The sequence below is a fragment of the Ambystoma mexicanum genome, chromosome 4p (assembly GCF_040938575.1).
Source record: "Ambystoma mexicanum isolate Mex_15411 chromosome 4p, UKY_AmexF1_1, whole genome shotgun sequence".
Classification (NCBI taxonomy): Eukaryota; Metazoa; Chordata; class Amphibia; order Caudata; family Ambystomatidae; genus Ambystoma; species Ambystoma mexicanum.
Window position 1 is genome coordinate 1,244,605,414 of NC_090927.1, and position 25,290 is coordinate 1,244,630,703.

Genomic DNA, 25,290 nt, shown 5'->3' on the forward strand with positions numbered 1-25,290 from the left:
CGTCACGTCACGTCAAACAAGTTTATTCGGATGTGTAAAAACAACCATTAAACGACAAAATACACATTATAGCACAAATCCAGGTTACAGTTTGAATCAGTCCATCAAACCCAAAATAAACAAGATCAGAACACGTAAAAGGAGATGCAATCTTTGCACCATAACCCGACACCATAGATCAAAAAATATTTATAGTGGAAAAAGGAGTCAACCCCAAGGACCCCTACGTTACACATGGTCCCTTAACTTGACCAAATGGTCACAAGACTAATTATCCGCCCTTGTCACTCAGACGCGGCCCCCCACAGGCCTTTTACCCAGAGGAGTACAGTTCGCTCCCGACAGGACAGTACCGTGTGTGACAGTTCCAGGTGGGGCAATGGCTCCCAAATAGGGGCACGAGCTGATTGTAATCCCACTATATGGGGCCCGCACATAACCCCCAGATCTTCTCAAAACTTCCCTGACCATTTGACCATTCCTGAAGACAATTTTAACAGAGTCAGAGGGGTTTATGCCTTCGCCTGCCAGTCTAACGCACCCCACCAATGCTTCCCTGGTCACAAAGGGACAGTTCCCAACAGAACGCAGCCAGTGAAGACATTTGTTAGAGAGGGCATCCCTTGGTTCACGCCTGCCCAAAGGCAACTTAGGTACCCCATGCAGGAAAACCGTAGCAGTTCTTTTCCCCCCATGGACAGGACTCTTGGAGCTGCGCCCCCTTGAACAGAAGCCACGTGCTCCGTTCCCTCCCTCCCTAGGAGGGTTGATTTTCAGGACATTTGGGGGACTCTCCCCCATCACAATTGGTTCGATGCTCCCAGTGGGGTGGCCCCTCTCTGCATTAGGGTGCATCAGCTGGACAACCCGAGTAGGGCTCATTGATGCATTGGCGGTCCTTTCGCAAGGTGAGATAATTGAAGGTAGCTGGGGGGGGTTGAGTCCCTTGCCATCTGGGGGCAAACTGGAAGACTCCCCCGGCGGGTCCCCACCACCCTTCCTCTCCCCTCTTATTCCCCGGGCGTCAATCAATACCAAAAGCAATTTCTTAATGATTGCAATTTCAGAAAGCACTTGAGCACAGGAGCAACAGCTGATAGTATGCAACTCCTTCTGTAGTGGAGCAGTGGAGGAGTAGCTTCCGTGGGTGACAAGTTCGGGAGCCCTGAAAGGGGTTAGATGAGAAAAGGAGCAGGACCCTGAGATCGATGCTAGTAAGGTCTCGCTCCATGAGCTACAGGTGGAGATAGGCGGGAGATTATCTTCTGTTGTTCCAATAGTTTCTGTGTCCAATAGACCCAAAGTGGTAGCAGCTGTGGCTGGGGGTGAGTAGACGAAAATAGGACCCGAAGTAGGTAGGAGAACAGGTGGCGGGTGTAAGCTTATAGTGGGCGAGCTCGGTTGGGGGGTGGCAGAAACAACAAGTGCCAGGGATGCGAAAGGAAGAACTGACACATCACCAACCCCCCCTATCCCTGTGCCAGAGGCATTGGCCAGAGACATGGCTTCAGAGTTCCCAGAAACGGTAGGCAGAGATTCTTGACAGACAGTGTCTTCGAGCTTCTGAGTTGGAAAGGTTCCTTTGCAACTCTGCGTTGGAAAGTTAGCCAGATTACTGGAAGGCCCCCCCCCGCATTCGGTTCCTGGGGTGGGTGCTTTCGTGTCCTCCACGGTATATATAGGCTCTCGGTATACAGGGTCAGTATCAGAGCATAAGGAGGCCGCGGAATGGGGCTTAGCTGTGGGCCTAGATTTTTCGGTTGCACCCTGATGGCTACTTCTCTTAATGACCAGGAGTTTTCTTGCTGGTGTATACTCGGGGGCTTTGGACAGGGACTCAGAGGGCTCAAAGGACTCAGAGCAGGACGTGGGCAGGGTAGATGGCGTGGTAGATGGCAGGGAGCCAGCCAGTTTCTTGGCCGGTCTCCTTGGCGCAGCATGGCCTCTAAAGGACCTCAGGGACTTTATTAGGGACATAACGGAGCCCCTCAGAACTGACCAGCAGAGGGCTGTGCTGAAGTCCCGGGTCCGGCCCCCAGCAGGTTTTCACGGACTCAACGCCGTTGGGTAAGAAGACACCAGCAGGCCCAGGCCCCGGCGCAAAACGCTTGTCTGCACTTACTTTTCTTGTCACCCCCGTCCGATGACCAACACAAGGAGTGCCTCCCTCCACGTACGCCAAACACCGCGCCCTTGCCCCGCCGCAGGCTTCACCGCTACGGGACTGGCGGCAGCGGGATATGTCCAGGGGGGCGTGGCCACAAGCAGGAAATCCCTCCGGGGACCAAACGGCGCCAAACACCGCGCCCTTGCCCCGCCGCGGGCTTCACCGCTACGGGACTGGCGGCAGCGGTATATGTCCAGGGGGGCGTGGCCACAAGCAGGAAATCCCTCCGGGGACCAAACGGCGCCAAACACCGCGCCCTTGCCCCGCCGCGGGCTTCACCGCTACGGGACTGGCGGCAGCGGGATATGTCCAGGGGGGCGTGGCCACAAGCAGGAAATCCCTCCGGGGACCAAACGGCGCCAAACACCGCGCCCTTGCCCCGCCGCGGGCTTCACCGCTACGGGACTGGCGGCAGCGGGATATGTCCAGGGGGGCGTGGCCACAAGCAGGAAATCCCTCCGGGGACCAAACGGCGCCAAACACCGCGCCCTTGCCCCGCCGCGGGGGAATTACATCGACCAGGATCTTGTGGCAAAGATGGGGCTTTCGTTACGACCTAAATCAACCACCGACACTGTTACCACTGTCAACGGCACGGAAATAGCTTCTGGTCCAGTATCCCAATGCACTGCAGCTTTAAACCTTCTGTGCCAGGATGGACACCAAGAATCTATTGTTTTCGACCTCATTAAGGCACCACAGTTCCGGTTGATTTTGGGAATGCCATGGTTGGTAGCTCACAATCCTTGAATCGATTGGTGAGCAAAAGAATTGGCCTTTCCCGAGACTTGCACCCACACATGTTATCGTCAAGAGAAACAACCAATAGACACCAGAACCTCCACGCTTGCGACTGTGACAATCGGCACCCTACCAAGTGAATACCAGGACTTTCAAGATGTCTTTCAGAAGGAACAGGCTAATACCCTGCCACCGCATAGACCATACGATTGCCAAATCGACCTGATACCCAGCACACAAATCCCTTGTGGGTGAATTTACGCACTCACGGAACCAGAAAACCAGCACCTGAAGGCCTATCTTGACCAATACCTGGCCAACGGGTTCATCCGTCCCTCGAAGTCTCCAGCAGCCAGTCCTCTATTCTTCGTACCGAAAAAGGAGGGGGACTTGGGAACGTGCATCGACTATCGCGCACTGAACCAGATTACTGTAAAAAAACGCTACCCCCTGCCACTGATCCCTGAATTGCTTGATCAAGTCAAAGATGCCCAAATCTACACAAAACTAAACCGGAGGGGGGCATATCACCTTATTCACGTAAAACAGGGGAACGAATGGAAAACTGCTTTTCGCACCAAATACGGCTTGTACGAATATCAAGTAATGCCCTTTGGCCTTTGCAATGCGCCTGCAGCATTTCAATACTTCATTAACGATGTCCTACGGGAATTGATTGATGTCTGTGCTCTAGTGTACATCGACGATATTCTAGTATATTCCACATCAAAGCAGGACCACGTTAAACACGTCCGATCCGTAGTGGAGAAACTCCATCAACACCAGCTCGACGCCAAGCTCGAAAAGTGCTCATTCCCTGTCTCCGAGGTGGAATTCCTGGGCTTTATTCTCAGCCTGAATGGAATCCGAATGGATGTACACAAGGTAGATGCTATCCTGAAATGGCCATCCCCAAATTCATTCAAGGGGGTTCAAAGTATGCTGTGTTTTGCAAACTTCTACCGCCGGTTCATCCCAGGATTTTTGCAAATCGTGCATCCCATCATGTCATTGCTAAGGAAAAGCAACAAAAAGTTCCAGTGAACAACAGAAGCCGATGAAGCTTTCCAGGAACTCAAAGCAAGATTCACATCTGCCCCAATCATACGCCACCTTCACCCTGATCTCCCAGACCTAGTGGAAACGGACGCCTCAAGCATGGCTATGGGAGCCGTCCTCTCACAAAAGGACCCCGAAATGGGCCAGTTACACCCTGTTGCCTTCTGGTCGCGTAAATTCACACCCCCTGAACTCAATTACGCTATCACAGACAAAGAACTCCTGGCCATTAAGTCGGACTTCAAGGCATGGCGGCACTACCTCTTGGGCGCCAGACATACAATCACCGTAATAACTGACCACCGGAAACCTCCAATACCAAAAAATGGCAAAGGCGCAATCCTCACGACAACTACGTTGGGCTCTTTTTTTTGCTGAATAGGACTACGTGAATACAATTCGACCAGGGGTGAAAAACGGGAAGGCCGATGCCCTTTCCTGTATGGGGGTGGAAGAGCAAGGGTATCAGACCCCGGAACCTATAGCAATCATCCCGAGTGCAAGATCCTAGGAATCACAGCAACCATAACTCAGAAAGAATTACATGAAGAAATCCATAACCTGATGAGTCCGGAGCAATTACAAGCGTGGAGTGCACATGGAGAACATTACATGATAAAAGATCAATTGCCCTACTTCCGGAATCGTTAGTTCTTACCAAACCAAGAACTATGAGAACAAGTCATGTCCGGTTATCATGATTCCTTGATCGAGGGCCTCCCCCAAATCGCTAAAACCCTAGCCAAGGTAAAACTAAATTATTGGTGGCCCACGTGGCGTAAAGACATTATCCAATTCATCCTATCTTGTGGAGTGTGTGCTCAAAACAAGTCATCCAAGCAGAAACCGGATGGGCTATTACAAACATTGGAAATCCCACCAGCACCCTGGCACACGTCCCTCGATTTTATTACTGACTTACCACCCAGTCAAGGGTTTAACACTATTCTTGTGGTAATGGACCTATTTTCAAAAATGGCACATTTCATTCCTCTTAAGGGGCTCCCAAATGCTTCCACTCTGGCAAAGGTATTTCTTGAAGGCATCGTACGGCTCCATGGATTTCCTTCAGTTTTGGTCTCAGACCGAGGTACTCAATTCATATCTAACTTCTGGAGAAAAGGCTGCTCTATGGCCCAGATCGACATTCGGCTATCCACCAGTCACCATCCCCAAACGGATGGTCAAACTGAGAGGACAAATCAGACGCTTGAGCAGTATCTGCGTTGCATGTTACACCAAGCTGAAGGAAGCTGGTTCGACTAATTATGGATAGCTGAATATGCTTATAATAATTCCCTACACACCAGGACTGGGCATACACCCTTTTATACCATGTATGGCAGGCACCCACATACTTCTGAGTTGGACGTTCCTACTACCCTGGAAATTCCAGCAGTCAAAACCTTGCACACAACCATTTCTCAAACCTTTAAAAGGGCAGCTGAACACCTACTTCAAGCTAAGAATCGCCAAAAGAAGTTCGCTGATCAACACCGAGCAAAGGCCCCCAACTACCAAGTGGGAGACAAAGTCTGGCTGGCGTCTAATCACGTGTCCATTAAAGGAACCCAAACTTTCCGTCCAAGATACCTGGGTCCATTCACTGTCACCTCTGTGATAAATCCTGTGGCGGTCAGACTACCTTTGCCGTCAAACATGCAGATTGATCCTGTGCTCCACGTGTCTCTGCTTAAACCTGTTCAACCTGGGACCCGGGTAGCAACGCCACCGCAACCATTAGTAGTCGCCGGGGAGCCAGAATTCGAAGTCAAGGACATCCTGGATTCAAAGTATGTCAGATATACATTGGGGATTGGACTTGTAGTGCATTGATGGGGACAAGATGGATGCCCCCACATATTTCGGTTCCCAGAACTGCATGTGCAGTCTAGTCCTTTGGGTGTGGTTCAGCCCAGAGACACCTGGGATACCCAGAGACTATTTAAGCCACGCCCAGGCTGAGAAACATGCTTTGTGTTTTCTGCACCTGCAGCGTGACACTCACTGGGTTCGGATCGGTCTCCAGAAGGCCTGCATCTTTCTTCTGCGCTCAACTCTTGCAAGAACAAGAACACCGTTAGGAACAGCCTTACCTCCCGGCACTCTGCTTCCTAAGGAAAAGGGAAAAGAACAGAAAAAAAGGCATTAGTAAGCATTCAGCAAATCTTCGCTTATTTTTTAAAGACTGTACAAGCTTCAAACGCTTACCTGAATCCCAGCCGCTCTGGGGGAACTCTGTCTCTGTAACTTCTCATCCATCTGCAAGAGGGAAAAGACACTCCAGGTTAGCATGGAAACATCTAGAGGCGCTGCATACCGCGCTTACTCACCGCATTTCTTCTTCATAACCGGCATCCACACTTAAAATGTTGCAGCACCTAAAAGACACAGAAAAAGAACTCAGTTCAATACAAATATGAAAGGGTCGCATCGCGCTCTCACTCACCTTCAGCGCTACTCATCTCAGCAGCACGTCGCCATCCCCGGACGCCGCCCATCATCTAAGGAAGGAAAGGAACGAAGTTAGAGAACTGTTCAAAAGACTCATTATACTTACCTGTCGGACTCTTGCCAGTGAAGTAACTAGGCAGCAACGAGCCCGCATCAATCAACGTGCCCCTGCGTTGAAAGCAGGACGGAGAGCACACTTTCCAAGAAAACAAGGCCCAGTCTCCAGTCGAGTAGACTCCAGGGAAGGGTTTGAGGTCGTAAGAGGTCAGAACAGGCTGAGTGACGTCCCTGTGGATACCAGGTGAGCATTACGCTAATGCAGGAAAACTTGACTGGCAACAGAGCGCCTGCCTTGTCACCAATTTTTAAACATTATTCCAGGAGACCCGGGCTCAAGAGGCAGCAGGGCCATCATGCCTTACAATGGAGAGCCACAACCATGGCTTCCCCCTCCCCCATCAAGGGGAAGATTTGTGTTGTGGAAGGAGTTGTTTCCAGCCACCTCCAAGAATAATTAAGTGCGAAAAATATCATTACCAGAATCCTTAGTCAATTAACTTGCCACACCTGAAAAGGAAATGAAGACAGGCCTGAAAAAGCAAAGAATCACAGCCTCCTTGAAGATTGATGGAGTCATGAAAACGTGCGTTTGGGGGAGAAGCTAATGCAGGAAAACTTGACTGGCAACAGAGCGCCTGCCTTGTCACCAATTTTTAAACACTATTTGCATACTGCCCCTAAAATAAATATCATCATTGAAAGCATTAAAGCATCAAGAGCGCCTAGTCTGGATGGGCCATGTAATGCTCTGGTAAAGAATAACTCCTTTCTTTGGGCAGAGGATGTACATCTGTTATTTACTACTATCAGTATAACAGGGCAGCTTACGTCATCCTGGACAGACAGTATAATCGCTGTAGTATACAAAAACCCGTAAAAACCCCTGGTAACTACAGAATACTAGCAATGTTAGATGCTGCAGCTAAAATGTTCCCCCACATTCTACTCCAGTTGCTGACTGCATGGATTGACTTAAAAAACATCATTCCTTCTAATAAAACTGTATTCCGTAAAGAGTCCAGTACTTTAAACAACATATTAGCTCTAGTGACCATAGGGGAATCAGTTTGGGAAACACAGAACCAGTCAACGTACACTGCCTTTATATCAGTGCCACTTTGGACACTGATTTTGGTGGTCCTTTATGTCACAAGCCCCAAGCTTGGAACCTCCCGTAAGGCCTCCTAACTATGATCATCCGCTGTTTGGATTCCAATGTACAAGGGTGTATCTTGGCACCTACTCTGTTCAACCATTATTTGTTCAACCTTCAAACTGTCCTAATCTCTATCAATTTCCATCCACCTAAACTGGGTACTACTGCCATCTCATGGCTTGGTTATGCAGATGATTTAGTGTTAATGGATTGCACCCCACGCAGGCTGCAAGCCCAGCTGAACATCTATGCTTCTCAAAATGGCCTGAAGATAAATATTAGATCAAAACAAAATTGTGGCCTTTGCTCCCAGTTGTGCCAAACTTAAATCAGATTGATGGATAGTGAACAGCTCAAAGGTTTAGCAGGTTACCAAATACAAGTATTTAGGCATCATCCTTGATGATAAACTCAGCTGGTCTGCTCAAATGGATATGGTTTGTACCAAATGAACTAAGAGTGCTTAACAACTTTGCCTGAAAGGATGGTGGACATACCATTAATACAAGCATTAAGATTTATCAAGCATTAATTGTCCTTTGCATCAATGCAGGAACACGGTTGACTTGAAAGCAAATATTTAAAATCACTTCTCAAACTACCTTATTCCTCCTTTATTGATCACGTTCCTCTTAAATTAGAGCTACACAATATGAATTCTATTATGATTGTAAAACGACTAATGCTCCACTGGAAATGTATTAATTTGGCCGCTGGTTCTCTCCTGTCGACTTTGCCTCAGGGCTATGAATACATGAAATCATCCCCAAGCAACTGCTGTACTAGTTACATATATAATAGAGGGTCTATATGGTCTACTCAATTAAACTGTCAGGTCTCACAATTTTCATACCACCACTATAAAAACCTTGCAATGGCAACCATTGACTCTTATGAACATGAGCTTGCTACTATTAATTTAGCCAGTAAATTGAATAGTGTTCCCTTTATTCAATATTTACAGGGCTTCTTATGTCTTCCAGCTTACTTGAACTCTTTTGTCAGCCCTCTGAGAATGTTCAATCTCCACCCTTAACCTTTCTCCCCTTTCCTCCTCCTCACCTGAAGATTGGTCCTGAATAGATGATATTTGTGGTCTTCTAGCACAATAATCCTTCTCCTTCTTTCTTCTTTCTTTTTTTTCTGAGAAAGTGTCTTTCTCACGAAAGGAAGCCACAGTGTACTGCTGTGAATAGCACTACCTGCGGCCCCTCTTCCGGGAGGGACAAACTGGGGAAAAAGCCGTCAGGCACAAAAAACCCCAGAGGTGGAACAGCAACAGCGGAGGTCCGTCGTAAGGATTCCGGGTGGAAGGCAGGCTCCGAAGGAACCGTGAGGTAGCCAATAATGACGGTCAGCGAGAGACAACAGAGCGGAGAAAGAACCGGAAAGGAGTCAGAGCAAAGAAGAAAGGAAAAACAAGAGGACCCGATAAACGGGAAGGTAAGAAGCAGCCTGAAGGGCGGCAGAGGAGAAAAAGGACAAAGGAAGAAAACTAGCGTCAGCGCAACCGAAAGAAAGCAGTCAGGGAGCTGACCAAGCAGGTTGCAACGCACTGTGTGCGGGGAGGGCGTGGCTGATAAGCGTTCCGGCTCGCAGAGAAAGAAACACTAGACTGTTACAGCGACGTTCGGGAACGTGGCGGAACTCTGCAATGGCGGCCCCCAAGCCGCACCCTGGACCATAATGTCCACGGGAGGCGGCGCATGACATATTTCTACTGAGCATACTGTACATACATGCCATACAAATAAATGTAACTTAGCTGAGTCCCCTGAAGTGGTAGGAGCTAGACTAAAAATACTCCATACTGAAAGATTATGTAGACTTTGTGGCGACAAAACCATTGAATCAACTAAACACTTACTCATTGACTGCATTAGCTTTGACTCTATTTATATCCTCTTTCTTATGGCGTATGGTACCTACGCAGCTACACTATTACCTCTGACTGCTCTTTGGGAGTGCTTTATGCATGGAAATGGCACTAATTTGATTTATTATTTTACTAAGTTATGAGATTTGATTGATGAGATTCTAGATAAAATATACTGTTGACTACCATACTATTGTTAACATGGGCTCAGTATGTAATTGTATTTACTCGTCTTTTGGCTATTAATTTTATGATTTTATTTGTAAGCTGTACTAATGTTGATCTTGGTTTTGTATATAGAATGGTTTTATTGACTTATGTATACTAAATAAAAATAAAAAATAAAAAATAGGAAAGTTACATGTGTTCAATTTTAGCCCCAAAATGTATTGATTTGAGTCATATATCCATCATGGAATGTCCTTCCAAATTAAAACAAATTGCTGCATTTTGACAGTAAAACACATGTTGTAACCTAAATAAAACTTATAAACCTTGCCTGCTGCATAGTGATTAATATATGTAAAAAGTAGGACAAATAATTATCTCTACAAATACATATAAATTCATACAGGGGCATTGATCATCTTTAATTGTACATGCTTCTCCATCAGTTTTTAAAGTGCCATTCCCTCCCACTTTCGCAATCATGGGAGTGAAGGGCCCATGCTTTAAAGTAACAAGATTTGGCTAGGAGCTGAAGATTATAAAATAGCTTGCACACAGAATTGGCAGATTGATATTGAAGAAGATTTTCTGATACAACTGGAAGGAGATGTCTGGGGAGCTGAAGCCGACTGGATGACTGGTTTCCTGGCTTTATGGGGAAATAAGTAATTTCAGAGATGAGCAGGTCACACATTGGAGACTGATCTACAAGACATCAGCTGAAAAGGACCTTGTTGAGACAGTGACTCCAGATTGAGGGTCCACCTGATTCTCAAAAAATAAGAATCAACATTTAAAATGTAAGTATATAAACACAAATACATAACCCCAGATTGTCCCTATAGAGCTATCTATGGTAAGTACTGGGCATGGAGGGCTGGGAGCGAAGGTAATACTACTTTGACCAAGACCCAGGAGCTGTGTTAAATAAAATATCATGTGTCTTCTATTTGAAACTGAATGCAAGACAGATTTCATTTACAAAAAGCCCAAAGCATTTTTGTATTGAGAGACACAGTTTAAAACCGAGAGCCTTTTGTGCAAACTGAATATAATTGTTTTTGTAGAATTATATCAAATTAAAATAGGGGGTAATTCATGGATTATTTGCACCAAAAAACTGATTTGTGCGCCATTCTGCCCGTTAATCCCCATTTGTTAAACAGGGATTTGCAGGCAGAATGGCGCACAAATCCCGTTTTTTTCGGTGCAAATAATCCATGAATTACCCCCAGAATCGTTAGCCGGCAAGCAATCTTGCTGACCATAGTGTCCAATGAGATATCATACAAATGCGTGGCCGGTGGGAGTCTAGTCATAGAATTTGATGTATGTGCAACAGCAATTAGCACAGATATGTATTACATTCATAGAAAATCATGCAAAGTGTTAAACCCCTGCAATCCCTTATTCGGAAATGCTCAGACAAACCTATGTGTAACATTAAAGGACAAGGGTACTTTAATATGGCACCTTTTACCAGAGAAGATCACATCTACAGTCCAAGAACCTGTAGATCTGAAGTTAAATGAATTGGAATAGATTGAAAACTACACACATGCTCATGGAAAGCTCGACATCCATATTCTGGGGAGATTGCTATGAGGGGCCATTAATGCGAGGCAGACAACTACTTGTTTTTTCTTCACTATTAAACATTTTATTAAAGAAAAAGTGTTCAAACAATTCCACGCTAGTCCTACTCTATCAGGGAATTCCCTGTCTAGTCTAAAAGCTAAGGGAATAACTCCTAACATACATATTATGCTGTATTTGGATGACCTTCAACTGTCTTGGATGAATCCCTTTTCCAGGATTGTCTAAAGTCAACTTCCCCAAATGTTCAAAAGAAAATGTAATGTCTTGAACCAGTTTTTGTAAGTTCCAAATAAAATAAAAGTTCATCAAACAAAAATCCACTGGTAACAGTTCTTCTGCTTTCAGTTGAAAAGATCCCCTTCCAATTAAGCCACGAAATTGCACCAATTGTAATCTTAGATATCCTCTTTCCAAGATTGTTTTGCCACAATTCAAAAACATAGATTAACTATTTCTCCTTCTACAACTTCACAAGTGATTATAACCTCTGCAGTGTATTTGGTATAAATGGCAGGATGCTTCTTAGTGTGTTGTTGCTTTCCTCTTGACAACTACCCTTGTATTACTGTTACAGTGGGAACATACACCTTTGTTCCACAGAATGCCACTACTTGAACCAACTTCAATGTAACATTCACTTACAGTATTATACACAATAACAGTTCTGGTATTTCTGCTTCAACTTGGTACTTCAGGATTTTTAGGCATTTAAAGGCAAGACTCTTCGACCTATACAGGTAGGCAAGGTACTCTTCTTTCCTATACTCCAAGAAAAGGGCAGCCTCTTCACCTCTTCTGTCTGTCTTACTGCCACAAGTATAATCTGCCTCTGCTTCAAGGCTAACTCTCTCTCAACTTCAGCAGTCTCAGCATTACAGATTATTTGTTCCATCTTTGTACAAACACCCAGCTACCATCCCCAGCTTTATTCACACCTTCCTGTTTTCAGCAGCTACCCTGAAGCTGCCTTGCCACATTTCCAACTTCGGGTAACAATGTCACACCTGTATCAGAGGACACTGGACTTTTAACAACTTCACAAATCAGGTGGATAGATTTAAATGGGTCTTGCTTCACTGTAGAAAGGGTTCGCCTCTTTGCTTGAGTAATGCTTGTTCTTCCCATTAATACAACTACTAAGTTTAAAGAATACTTTTTCTTAATGTTACAATGTTCAGTCTTCAAAGGAGAAACAAATTTAGGCACACACAACCACTCTTTAAGGTAGATCTTTAAACTTGACTAACTGTACATGCTTGTATTCCCTACATATTATCATGGGGATGCTTTCTAATTCCTGTTGGGGGAATCACAATTGGTCAGAGGCAACCTTCCTTTGATGCTGTAAGTACTTATAACAATTGTGAAAGTCAAAGGTAGGGTTTTCTGAATGTTTTAGCGTACCTTCTTTAATTAGGGACACACAACCACTAGAAGTGCGCATGAAACATTTAAATTGTTAGCAATACTTTTAACAACAACAAATAGTTTATACTCCCTTCTACTTTTACTCAAGCCACTTTAGAGCTGGTAACAGTTACTGGCAACGATTCCGGAGTGAACCTGAATTCCAAGCTTCACTCACCGGCTCCAGGAACACTGCAGTTGCGGGCTTCTTCATCTTCCTGACTTCTTCCACTTCTACTATGGCTGTGGGCACACTTGGGACCCATATCCATCTGCAGCACGGGTGTCTCAGTTCCGGCCATGCCAACTGGGAGTCTCCTTCATGTCTCTCTCCATCAGCTTGCTTTCTGCTACAGGCCTCAGGCTTCATCAAAGCTCTGCAATTACAGCCACTAAGCGCACCTGGGAAAACTCTCAGCACGTCTTTCTTAGTGCAGCCACAGCAATGCAGGATTTGTGAACAAAGGACCCTCTCAGAACTTGCAGGTGAAATCTGCTATCTCCATGTCCCGATGTCCTTTGGGTGATCTTTTACTTCTGCTACTATTGCCACCCTTCAAGCTCCTGCTCCTGCCTTACACCCTCCTGCTGCAATTCTTGTGTATTTTACGGGTTGCTTTATTCCCTTACTAATTTTAACAGAAGGTGTAGGTTTTAACTTTATTAGAGAAAGATGGCGTTGAGAAGGCAACATTTCTGCCATTCCTTTTAGTGTACCCTTGGTATTGAGGAGGGCATTTGAATTTAGGGATAACAAAGATTCTTTCTTTTGGTATAATTTGCTTTGGTGTTAGAACCTTAGTGTTTACCACCCTAGATTTAATAGCAGGTTGAGGGGCATTAAAATGGCAATAAGCGAGGCCAGAAGGGGGTGCGTGGATGGAGGCTGCTTGTTACTGCTCCTCTGTCACTCAGGCCCCGGGAATAAGAGTGTGCCCACACTCAGCCCCCGTGGGAGAGGAAAAGTACAGCAAAGTGGCGAGAGGGCCCAAAAAGGAGCACATAGCTCTGAAAACCGAGCAGATTGACTGAGGGGGAGCAGAGAACCACCATCTTGATCTTGCCATGGGAAAGCAAAAGTGCTTTCTCCGCCGTGTGGCATCCCCTGACGGAGGCGTTCTTGTGCCGTGTCGCATCCCCTGACGGAGGCGTTCTTGTGGGGCTCTACCAGGCCCCTGGAGGAGCTGCTCCCCTGGAAAAAGGAGGTGTGCCCCCGCGATCCGGGCCCAGGAGGAGGAGACCCCCCCCCCAGTGGAACATCAGGAGGCCTGAGCTGCAGAGACCGGGAGCAACGCAGAAGCCAAAGGAGACCCAGAGGGTCCAGACAAATCTTCTCCCCGGGTGAGGAGGACGCAGGGACTGAAGGCCCCGTCAGAGTGTTCCACCTTGGACAGAGGTTAGCGCAAAGCTGGATACATTTGCGTACCCAGGTAGACCTGACCCCACAGATCATCACAAACTACAGAAGATCGTGACCGAAGGGGAGGATTTGATGGCGACAAAGGAAGATGTTGCCTCACTACTCATTCGAGGAGATTCTGAGCATGACGGCCGACATCGGGGGCAAGTTCGATAAGATTAATGTGTGAATCAACAAGATGGAGGAGAGACTACAGGCGGTTGAATACAATCAATTTTCTTTGGACACTCTGGAGACCCAAATGGATATAAGGATGGGCGGAATTGAGAGGAGAGAAACGGAGACCGTATTGAAGATGGAGGACTTCGAGAACCGCAAACGGAGGAATAACCGATGCTTTTTTGGGATACTGAAGGCTGAATCAGGGTGAATCAGAAAGGACCCTCATTAGGAACATACATGAAATCAGTAAGCTCCTCTTTGAAGATGACTCCACTGATGAGATAGAAATCGAGAGAGTACACAGGGCTGGCGGCTCTGGGAGGGGCCCGAGGTCGGTCCTGGCTCGTTTCCACAACTAACCAGACAACTCAAAATACTGGAAAAGGCAAAGGACCTAAGATCCCATAATGATGGGTATGGCCAGGATTACAATTTTTCAGGATCTGCCCTCCCTCACCCCTACAAAGAGAAGAATGTGTCTGCCCTTGATGAAATGGCTAAATGAAAAGAGAGTTAGATACAGATGGGGATTTCTGTTCTCTATTTCCTTCGAGTTGGAGGGCCTGAAGTACAGGCTGGCTATGGAGGAAGAAATAAACAGAGCTATGGGGGAGTTGCTTGGGGGGATGAAGTGCCACTGGCTCACAAGGAGCTGGTGGAGTGGACAGTCAATGGTGTATCAAGGGACCCAAAAGGAGGCAGATCCCCGGATCAAGGACATTTCAGAAGTTGAACACTCCCCTGGCCGGCATGTCCTGAACGCACTGCTGGCTAAGGCCATAAATTGGCTGTTGCTGGTTGAGGGAATGGATGGGCCTGTTTGCCTGTCGTAAGAGGGGTTGAGGGAGTTAACATTATAGGGGTTTGGAGCTCTGCATTCTGCCACTACAGTTGGGATAGGTAGGACCATGTGGACCAGAAGCAGTTAGAGTTTGATGTGTTGGTTGAAGTTGGGGGTACGGGTGGGGGCATTGGAGATTGAGGGAACATGAGCTGGGGCCTGGGTTGCGCGGGCCTGTTTGGTGGTTCAGCACTGTTCTAGTGCAAGTAGCTGGGGGGGGGGGCAGGCTCCTAAGGGGAGTGTGGAGAGGGGGGAGGGGGATGGGTCCCTTAGGGGTAATGGGGTTTTGGATGTTATTGATCCGACACTGGCAAATGCACACTTATGTACTGACTTATCACAATGTGGGGGGGTTGACTCCTTTTCGGATAACGGGGCACAAAACAAGATTTGGTTATGGCTGACTCAGTGAGGAGTGATAAGGGGATGGCCTTGAGAGTATGTATGTGGAATGTGAAAGGGGTCTCTGGTTGTGAGGGCATTTAGAAGATCTGGGATTTACGTCCTATTCCTGCAGGAGACTAAATATTTGAGAGGTGAGGAACGTAGGATCCCCTGTGGTTTGGTTGGGGGTGAATATTGGGGATCAGGGATAACGAGAAAGGCTGGGGTCGGGATTCTTGTCCGAAGGGGACTCCTGATGGAGGTCACTAAGGTGTGGTGACGTGGAGGGAAGGGCGGTGTTGGTCTCAGGATTGATTAAAAAAATGAAGTTCACATTTGCCACTATGTATGCCCCCAATCAGGGTCAACTGAGGTTCCTGCATAGAACCCTGAGATAGGTCATGAATGAGGAAATGGGACACCTTATATTGGTGGGAGACTTCAATGTCTGGATCAACGTCAGCTTGGACAGACAGTCCAGGCACCCTGGGGAACATGAACCCCAGAATCAGGCAGGCAGGGAACTGGGAACGGCTATGAAGCTCTATGGTATGCTTTCTCCACCTAGTCTATGCTGGACATATGTTTATTTGCTTATATTGTGCCGGCACCCGCAGGCATCAGGGCACCAACACAGAACAAGAAAACAAAAAGTACCATTACATTGTAATCTAGAAAAACATTAGTGTTTTAAAACTCTTCTTAGAAACAGTGTTGTTTATTTCTTGGCGCATCTCCAAAGGTAGTTTATTCCACATCATCCCAGCCTGTGAAGCAAAGGAGTGTCCATTACCTCAGACCCTTTTGTATCTTGCTGAGTTATGCACATGTAGTCCTTTGACCGAGTAACTTTGGCAATACATTCCAAACGAATCTGTCCTGCAAGTATTGAGGTGCTTTTCCATACATGCATGTGTACATTAGTGTTTAATTTAAAACATATTCTAACATCCATTGGGAGCGAGTGACGCTCCCTCCTATGTGTGGATACATGGTCCTGTATGTTAGTGCCCTTAATAATCCGAACTGCATCATTCTGGAGTGTCTGGAGTTTTTTGATGCATCCCTTACCAGCTCCAGCAAGTAGGGCACTACAATAGTCCAACCTTGGCATAACAACGGCTCTCACGAGTGTTGTGCAATTTGCTGCTGATGCATATGGCTTCACTAGTCTAAGCAGCAGTAGGTGGTATTGGGCTTTCTGGACTACATTATTTACATGAGTTTCGGAACCCAATGATGAGTCCAACATCACTTCCAAGATCACTCCCAGGGTCTTCACTGTGGGAAGAAATTTGATGTAGTGACCTTCTATGGCAAATCCCTCGTACACATATGCCAGCTTAGCATGTGCCTGTGTCGAGCCAAAGGTCAGAAACTCTGCTTTATTAGCATTAAGACAGAGGCCATCTATTATCATCCAGGGTTGAATAGCCTCATACACTTTCTCAATGTTCTCCAGATCTTTCTCGTTGACCCCACTCAGCTCTCTAATGAGCTGGGTATCACCTGCATAGTTTAAAAATGGCACCCCCAATGTGTCCAAAACATTGCATAGGGTGCGACAGAATATGTTGAACAAAACCATGGAAAGCCATACCCCCTGTGGTACACCACACTTAATTAGTTCAAACTCCGACCATGCCTCACCCCAGACTATTCGTGACTGCCTGTCAAGAAGGAGGACCTAATCCACTCTATAGCTCTACTAGAGCACCCTCCCTCATCTGCAAGCTTAGTCAACAATTTCTCCTGATCTACGAGGTTGAAGGCTGCTGACACATCTAATAACATCAGCAGCCCTGACTTGCTCCTATCTATAATATCGAGTGTTTCTGATTGCAGATCCAGGAGGGAAGTCTCTGTGCCGTAGGCAGATCTAAATCCTGATTACATAGGGTGGAGCCATTTTTGTCTATCCACATATTCTTGCAGCTGGATAGTTGCCAGTTTATCCACCATTTTCAACAAAAAGGTACATTTGTTATGGGTCTTAAATGATTACAATTTTTATAGTCCTGCCCAGGTTTTTTAATCAAAGGGTTGACAGTCACCTTCTTCACCAGGCACATGATTATAAACAAATTTAGCATTAGCAAAACGCAGAAGAAAGGGAGCCAAAACTTCCCAATGTTCTATTTGTATTTATTTGTATTTATTTTATTTATAACGCGCAATCCATCAGGCCCGGAGGCAGCAGGGCGCAATTTGTACAAGGTTACAGAAATGCAAATATACAGAAAACATTACATAAATTTACACAGAGGATCTATATACATATATTACAGTGGTTTCGGTGCCGCTAAGTAATAGCATAGGTCAGCAGGTCAGAGTATGTCAGACAGAGGCGCAGAGCCGGCCTTAAAGCTGGTCGAAGAGCCAAGATCTAGTATTGGCTTTGAAAGTGTTAAATGAGTCTTCAGTCTTCTAAGGCGATTCTTGCTGGAATTATATCCTCTCAGCACGTAGTAGGATGCATTACTCTAAGAACCGTCTCTAATTCACTGCTTGTGATAACTTTAAATGCAAATTCAGCAGTGACAGTAAGTCTTGATGTTCCTGTCTGTATTCATGGAGTGAATATAGATGAAAGTACAGCTTGGTTGTTTACAATACTAGCTTACAATACTAGCTTGAGCTATCTTAACTTTATCAGAGAAGGCACTTTGGACTTTCTCTCAGTCCTCTTCTGTAGGAACCACCTTTTGTATTTGGGCCTGAGGTTTCTCAAGGTTCTTAAGGACTTCAAACAATTTTTGCGACTCATTTCTTGCATTCGATATTTGTGTATTAAAATAATCCTATTTGGCTTTAGAAATGTCTTTCCGATACATTTTTTCTAATTTTTTTCCACTTATTTTTACTCTTGTGTCCATAACTTTATCCATTTCCTTTATGCTTTCCTTTTTATCTGTTTACATGTAGCCAGGTTTGCTGTATACCATTTTTGTCTATTGGATTTCTCTCTGACAGTCATAGATTTTAAAGGGGCTATCTTGTCCAATAGCATGGTACGACTCTGTTCATATTCTAGGGCTAGCATGTCGGGAGTATCTTCATCAGTAGTAATAGCCATATGTTCCTTTAGGCAGCATTCTAAATCAGTTGCTTTAATATTGTTTAGATTCCTAATGATGAATTTCTTAATGACATTTTTCTTTGTATGAAAAGAGTGGGAATTTGAAGATTAAAAGTGACAAAAAAGTGGTCAGACCAAATGCAGAGTTCTACAATAAGAGTAGCAGCAGGTAAGTTCCCAACCACAACCCAGTCCAGGATGTTACCCTGTTTATGCGTCGGTTCTTTATTCAGAACTGTGAACTGGTTGTTCTGTAACAGCTGTTCTACGTCCAAGGCGTCAGAGTCTGAAACCTTCCCTAAGTGCCTATTAAAGTCTCCCAAAACAATTGTGGAGCTATTTGCTTTGTACATTTTAGTTAGACTATGTGACCTTTCCTCCTTGAAGGTTGGTGTATCATGAGGGGGACGGTATAGTAGAATGATATTTAAGCAATTATTTGGTGTAGGGGTGGTCTTTATACTTTATAATTTCACAAACATCACAAGATATAGATGTTTGAAAAAAAGCTAGGCCTTTTCTGACAATAATTGCTTCTCCTCCACCTCTACCAATTTATCTATTTTGTCCAAAGGATATAAAACCGTCCGGCGTGGCCAAATCAATGTTGGGACCACTTGAGTGGCGCCCATCTGCAGCGATTTGTCTAAAGAGCATGTATTGAGGAGGGAGACCTTCATGTCTTTTATCCGAGTGTGGTCTGATATAGATTGGTAATGCAAGCGTTTATAGTTAAATATAACTACTCTAAAATTGTATCTCTAGCAACAGACCGAGTGTACAATACAATGAACCTTCAACTTCTGTACATATATTTACTAATTTACGGCCTGTCAGAGCAACGCTTTCTGAGTTACACGTGAAAACAAGGCTCAATATGTGACAGTAGACACATTAGGATTCCATAAAGGAAAACAGTACCTTAAGTTGATAATATGTTAGAGCAGAAAATACGAACTGAAGTGCATCAAACAATAATGCGAGTCAGCACGTCCTGCACAGACTTGCAGAATTTGCACCACCCCGATGCGCCGTTCGCTGATGTGCCTGACATTGGATTAAATGGGGAAGATAGGACTACAGAACTCTAGGGAGTTTTAGTTCCTAACAATGTAAGAGCAACAAACGAACGAAGCGAAGTTCATCGATACAACTGACTTTGTCAGAAAGATCTAAAACATGGCTAAAATTATAAACCATGCAATCTGTTTGTATACTACAATTTTTATAGCACAATATATTAAAAATACTAAAATAATGGCAAATTCCCTAGACGTGTTAAAAAGCTACGGCGTGCTAATGCTATGTCCTGCAATATATTTTTTAATCGTTCTGCAGCACGAAGAAAGCTACACAGTTTATTAGCTTGTGCAGATTTAGCACAACCCCGACGGCCACGCACACGTGCCTGACAATGGATTAAATGGGGAAGATAGGACTACAGAACTCTAGGGAGTTGTAGTTCCTAACCATATAAGAGCAACAAACTAACGCAGCAAAGTTCACTGATACAATAAACAGTATCAGAAAGATCTAAAACATGGATACAATTCTAAAATATGCAATCCACGGGACAGGGGGTTCACCTTCTACTCCACCCCACGTTTATTTATTTATTTTAATGTATAACGCGCTGGTAGCCCGCAGGCCTCGGGCGCAGAGATATGGACACGTTTACAACTGGACAGTGCTTATGAAGACGGGACAGACAAACAAGTGAGCAGGGGTCTAAAAGGTAGGTTCGACAAAGCGATTATTTAAAACAGAGGGTCTTCACTTGCTTGCGGAAACTCAAATAGTTGGTTTCCAATCGAGTAAGAGTGGGGAGATTGTTCCAAATGCCGGCTGCCAGTATAGGGAAGGATCTGCCAAGACCACATTTGAGTTTATGCAGAGCAACTGTAATTTTACTGAGGTGGGTAGATCTAAGTGTTCTGCCGGGCACATAGGAATGAATCCTGGATTTCAAGTAAGCCGGGGCTTTTCCATGGATACATTTATGCACGATGGTTAAGGCCTTGAAATTGATCCTATCCTCTATTTTCAACCAGTGTAGCTCTCTTCTGGAGTCCCTGATGTGCTGAGATTTGGGTTTCTGCTTTACAATCCTTACCACGTTATTCTGGACAACCTGATAGCTGTGTATGCATTTCTTAGATGCACCCAGGATCAGGACATTGCCATAATCCAAACGGGACAGTATGGTGTCTCTGGCAATGGTGGTGCTGTTTTGCTCGGATATATATGGCCGGATGGATTTCAGTAGCCTGAGGTGATAAGCACAGTTTTTTTCTATATATTGTGCCTGCGCGTTTGTCCCCAATGAGACTTCAAGCATCATACCCAGGGTTTTAACTTTACTTAGGACCTGAATCTGTGTATCTTTTATTTTAAAGGATTTATACGAGGTGGATAGTTTGGCTGTGACTGAAGGAGATCCGAAGATCATAAGCTCGGTTTATTGTCCATTCAGGCACATCCAATTGGAGTTCATCCAAAGTTCCATGTTATTGTAGATCAAGGTGAGCTGGTCACTATCTTTCTGATAGTCGCCGCTTAGCTCGATCACCAGCTGCGTATCGTCAGCGTAGTTGGTAAAGAACGCATTGATGTAATCAAGGACGAGGCATAGGTATCTCAAGTAGATGTTAAAGAGTAGCCGTGACATGCATGCGCCTTGAGGAACTCAACAAGTTATTTCCTTTTCCATGGAGAACTTGTCGCCCCAATGGACCTTAGATATCCTGTCTTTTAGGAACGACATAATCCAGCCTATGGCTTCCTCAGAGCAATTAGCTGTTTTCTTTAGAGCGGACTGGAGTAAGTTATGGTCCAATAGATCGAACGCCACGCTTAGGCCGAGGAGAATGAGGAGACATGCCTTTCCTTTATCAATAATGCTAAGCATCTTGGACTGTAAATCAAGCATTGCCGACTCTGTGCTGTGGGCTGGGCGGAAACCCGATTGTTGAGGATGTAGTGAATTGGTGGACTCTACATGTACCTGTAGCTGGCTGGTGGCGATCCTGTCAATGATTTTCAATATAAAATTACAGTTTGTGATTGGTCTCATGTTATTGGGGTCTCTTTGATCGAGGTTCGGTTTCTTGACCAATGGTGTAACTGTAACTTTGGAACCTTAACGAGAATAGATTATCTATATGTTTCAAGGGACCTATGGGACTTGGCCGTGGGATCGACAATCCACCCTATTAGTTGGTCAGACCACAACATGGTCAGTCGATATTGGATGGAGTGGTCTTTGTCCGAGGAGCTCAAAGTGGAGGTGCAATGAGACTCTGTGGGAGGATCCAGTCTTCAGGGGCGAGATGTAGAAGGGTATCACAGAATGTTTTTAACTTAATGACACAAGGGAGATCCGAAAGGGAACCATGTGGGATACGGCAAAGGCCACATGGAGAGGCATGTTGATCAGAGAGTGAGCTCATTAAGATAGGATTGAGGGAAAAGATAGGTGCTCTGGAGAAGCTGGTATAGTTGACTACTAATGGTAGGGAGGACCACATTATGGATGCTAGGGAAGAATTGAGACTCCTCGAAGAAGGAACTTACAATTTCTGAAGGTGAGAAGGTAGAAGCTTTCCTGACCGCAAGGCTACGGGGACAGAGTGCAGAAGGATGGGTTACAGAGGTAGAGGGAGGAGAAAGGGTTTCCGAGGTTTTGACTGAGGGGATTCACAAGGCATTTGCCACGTTTTATGAGGGTTTGTACAGGAGTAAACAGATGGCTGGTAAAGGGGAAATTGGGAAATACCTGGCAGATTCTCACCTCCACCGCTTACGAGAGCGGAATCGGAAAATCTAGAAGCTCCATTTACTGGAGATGAAATTAAGACTGCAATTGGGCGCTTGCAGTTAGGTAAGGCACCAGGGGAGGACGGTTTTACATCTGGATTACACAAATCCTTCCTGCCGGCTTTGCTCCCCTTCTTACCGACATTGTTCAATGACATCATGGCCACAGGCAAAGCCCCAGACTCTTTTGTATGGGCTCTCATTACGGTAATCCCTAAGGAGGGCGGGGGCCCCTGGGCATGTGCCTCTTACCGCCTGATCGCTCTCCTGAACATAGATGCTAAGTTTTATGCCAGAGTACTAGCTGCCAGGAGGGACACCTACCGAGACTGGTTCACTTGGACCAGGTGGGGTTTGTTAAAGGGCGACAGCGGGCTGATATCATGAGGAAGACGCTACATTTGATTAACAAGGCACAGGGTCGGCAGGGTGACCCAACTCTACTCTCGGTTGACGCAGAGAAGGCCTTTGACAGGGTGGAGTGGGACTTTCTAGAGGCAGTGCTTACCAAGTTTGGTGTGAGTAAGGGACTCATAAGGGGTATAATGGTACGCTATTCTTCCCTGAGGGCATGTGTGGCAGTGAACGGGGGGTATTCACGTTGGTTTGACTTGGAAAAAGGGACAAGGCAGGGGTGCCCGCTTTTCCCAGCTCTATTTGTGCTCTCATTGGAACCATTGGCCCATAGGCTGAGAGAAGACTATAGAATTGAAGGGATGAGCAGATATAAAAAGTGGGTTTGTATGCGCACAAAATGCTCCTCCATCTGGTAAACCTATTGACATTGGTGCAGGCAGCGGTGGTCCTGATAGAGCAATATGGGCGCATGGCAGGGTTCACAATTAATAAGTGCAAGTCAGTACTGTTTCCCCTTGATCAAAGCAGGGATGGTGACGTGGTGCGCTTCTCTTCATTGGGCATGGAAGCAAACATGGGCTCCTTGCGGTACCTGCGTATCAATGTCACAAGAGAGCTTGAGGGATTATAAGACGCCAACTTTCACCCCATGATGACTGCCCTGGAGAAAGACTTAGAAAAATTTAACAAGTTGACCATCTTGTGGATGGTACGGTTGAATGTGCTTAAAATGGTGGTTCTCCCCAAGATCTTGTACCTTTTCCAGATGCTACCCATTCAGATTCCCAAGCTCTATTTTAAAACTACGAAGGGAACTATTTTACGGTTCCTGTGGCAGGGGAAGAAATGGAAAGGGGATATGGGGTTCGACTTGGACACGCAAAGCTGGCAAAGGATGTGTCATGGGGTCTTCAAGACGTCTATTTCTTGTCAGTATAGACTACACGCCATCAAGCAATTGCACAGATGGCAATACGACCCGGTTGGGCTTTCAAGAATGTATCAGAATGTGAGCCCGTTGTGTTGGCATGAGTTTGGATCAAGAGCTGACTATTGGCAATTGTGGTAGGGATGCTCTGTGGTTCAGTGCTATTGGGATGAGGTTTTGAGCTGGATCAGGGGCCTGGATGGGGTTACTAGAGTGAAAGCACCTATGCTGGTTCTCTTTGGGTTAAAAGAATGTGAGGGAGAATACATTTGGCTGCCGAAAATGGTCCACGGCCTTCTCCTGGCAGGAAGGGCATGCCTGGCAGCACACTGGAAGAGAGCTCGGCTGCCCAGGAAAAAGGAGTGGATTAACATAGCCCGGAACATGTACGTAATGGAACGTGTACCAGCGGCACTCCATGGGGGCCGCAATCTATTGATATGATATATGATATTTTATTTATAGCGTGCCTATTCACAAGTTTTTCAAGGTGCCACGAGGCAGGGGAGGGAAAAGGGGCGACAAGAACGATCTTTCTAGACATTGAGGTCGCACAGGTGCGGGGGAGAGGGAAGGGAGGCGGGAGGAGGAGCAAGTGCAAGACATGGGATCAAACATTGAAAAACAAGAAGTGCGGCCAGCATGTGGCACTGCAGGGTTAAGAGCAGAAACAAGTAATTCGATAAGTGCAGGTAGGGGGCGTGTAGGGTTGCAGATACAGCCCCATATGCTTGCTTGCCAGGAGGCAGTGCAGGTGCGCAACTGGAAGGGCAGGGACCTGGGCCCGTGCTTCAGAGAGTGGCCAGGTGGCCAGTGCAGTGTATGATTGAAATGGAATGGTCAGACTTTCTGTTCTGAATATATTCACCAGGGCTGAAGAGAAAATGGTGGGGAGTAGGGCAAGGTGGGGAAGGATGAGACCCCGAGCAATGAGTGGGAGTAGAGAACCCATATTCAAACTGGAATCAAAATGTTATTAAAGGAACATTTTTAGCAATAAAGTGTGGGACTGAAAATAGGAGAGCCAGTCGGATCAGGAAGGTGGTCGAGGGGGAAGGGTTGGGGGTGAGCATTGACAAGGGGGTTGGGGGGAAGGGCTCTGAAGTTATAATATGCTTAATTAGGATGTCAAAGTTCCACATTCAGGATTTTCCCATTAATTTCTGAGATGTGAACTGTGTTTGTTCCGCCCTGTTTTTGTTAATCTTCAGAAAAATTTAATAAAGCAGAATTTTTTTGTAAAAAAGTAAAAAATGGCATTAAGCCATAACCTCTTCTGGCATAGTCAAAATAATCTCTTTGTCAGAGGAAAAATATAGTGTCTCATCACACGGAATCTCCTCACTTCCCGGTGCCCTGTCTCCAGCCAGGTGATCCTCCTGCAGTACACCACCACCAGGGTTGGGAACAGGAAGTGTCTTCTTTCCCGTGGCCACCTGGGAGGAGACTGTAGGCAAGGTTTTAGTGAGGGATCCACAGGATTCTTCACACTTCACACAGATGTGTTCGGTGAACCATGCATAATCCCAGAGAGCATTGTTTTTCAGATCCAAACCTGTAGGAGTCAGATGCAATTTGTTCTTGCCCACATTTAAATGACGTGCACATAGCCAATA

At 45.7% G+C, this 25,290-nt stretch overlaps 1 protein-coding gene across 2 annotated transcripts in view; it reads left to right on the forward strand.

Annotated features, from left to right (window-relative positions):
• The window catches only part of FAM120B (family with sequence similarity 120 member B), a 1,542,581-nt gene that overhangs the window by 887,824 nt on the left and 629,467 nt on the right, over positions 1-25,290 (forward strand). The window lies entirely within an intron of this gene.